The sequence below is a fragment of the Pteropus vampyrus genome, unplaced genomic scaffold, assembly GCF_000151845.1.
Source record: "Pteropus vampyrus isolate Shadow unplaced genomic scaffold, Pvam_2.0 Scaffold9, whole genome shotgun sequence".
Lineage (NCBI taxonomy): Eukaryota > Metazoa > Chordata > Mammalia > Chiroptera > Pteropodidae > Pteropus > Pteropus vampyrus.
Window position 1 is genome coordinate 4,222,055 of NW_011888790.1, and position 1,481 is coordinate 4,223,535.

General features: G+C 38.6%; 1 pseudogene; it reads left to right on the forward strand.

Annotated features, from left to right (window-relative positions):
• The first annotated feature begins 557 nt into the window (after positions 1-557).
• LOC111730101 lies at positions 558-676 on the forward strand (annotated as a pseudogene).
• Positions 677-1,481: the final 805 nt, after the last annotated feature.

A 1,481-nucleotide genomic window follows, 5' to 3' on the forward strand; every position in this document is an offset into this window, starting at 1 on the left:
AATCCTGCCAAGGTTTCAGCCAACACACTGAATGCAACTTCCTGAGAGACCGTGAAACAGAAACACTAACTAAGCCATATATACCCAGATTCTTGACCCACAGAAACTAGAAGATAACAGATGTTGTTTTAAAGCACTATAGTTGGGGGGTAATTTTTTACCCAGTGATATGTAACTAATACATTGGCCATGCTGTATAAAATCAAATTCACAAAACCCATCTACCCTTGCTGCCTATTATTTCTATTCCCACCTTACTCCATTACTTTCTCCATTGCACTGACCTCTAAAGCCTTGCCTGTTATGTTTGTTTGTAGGTTTGTTTGATTCTGTCTCCAACCACTGAAATGAAAGCTCCATGGGGGCAGGGACATTTGTAGGTTTTGTTCACTACTGTATCCCTGCCCCCTAAAACATGCCTGGCATATAGTAAGCACTCAATAAATATTTATTGAATGAATCAATGACTCTGAGTAAGGCAAAGAGCTTTGTGAAGTGGTGAAAACACAACTCACAGGGTTGTGGTGAGTGTTAAGTGCTTTAAAAAGTGTGTTTCAGTATACAGCCATGCTACTCTGAACTAGCCCGATCCCATCTGATCTCTGAAGCTAAGCAGAGTCGGGCCTGGTTCCTATTTGGATAGGAGACCACCTAGGAATATCAGGTGCTGTAGGCATAAAAAATAAAAAAATAAGGGATTGTACGCTGACAAGGTCCTTGCAATCTGTGAGGTCAACCAAGGGTTGCCTCGCCTAAAAAAAAATAAAATAAAAATAAAAAGTGTGTTTCTCCCCCTCAAAAAAAGCTTCATCAAATAACATTGGTACGGACAGACAAAATTTTAGAACTTTTCAGACAATACCTGCTAAAGAATAGAGGAATGGCTCCTTTAAATTAAGAAGCAAAACATCATTTCAGTGGCTATTTTAACTGTTGGTCTCACCCAGCTCATCTCCATTTCATTCAGGATCTCTGAAAGCAAATAACACAGCGAGCTTATGTATGAGCCACACCTTTAGTTTTCTGTATTGTTGTACAACTCAGTCTCCTTTCAGCTTTAAAGACTTTATCACAGACGTTATCACAGAAGTTCTTTCAAACCTTTGTGCGCTCTGAATTAGAGTCTCACTTTGAGAGTAGTTCAGAGAAAAATAAAAAATAGTTCCTTCTGTCACTCTTACTGAATAGCCTCTTAAAATCCCACTGTCTTCAAAACCATTGCCAGACAATAAGATAATCCCGAGAGCAATAGGCAATTATTACTATTTCAAAACCATTGTGCAGTGTTCTCTGAAACAAAATCATTGGGTTATATGATCTTCGGTTATTATGAACTTATGCCATTCTCTGGCAGGAAGCAGCGTAAGTGGACCATTTTCTACAGAACAATAATGTTTAAAACTTTAATGTTGGCCAAGCAATAGGAGCAATTTTCCTAACAGGATTGAACTGAGAATAAATGGGATGTGTGGCAAGCTATT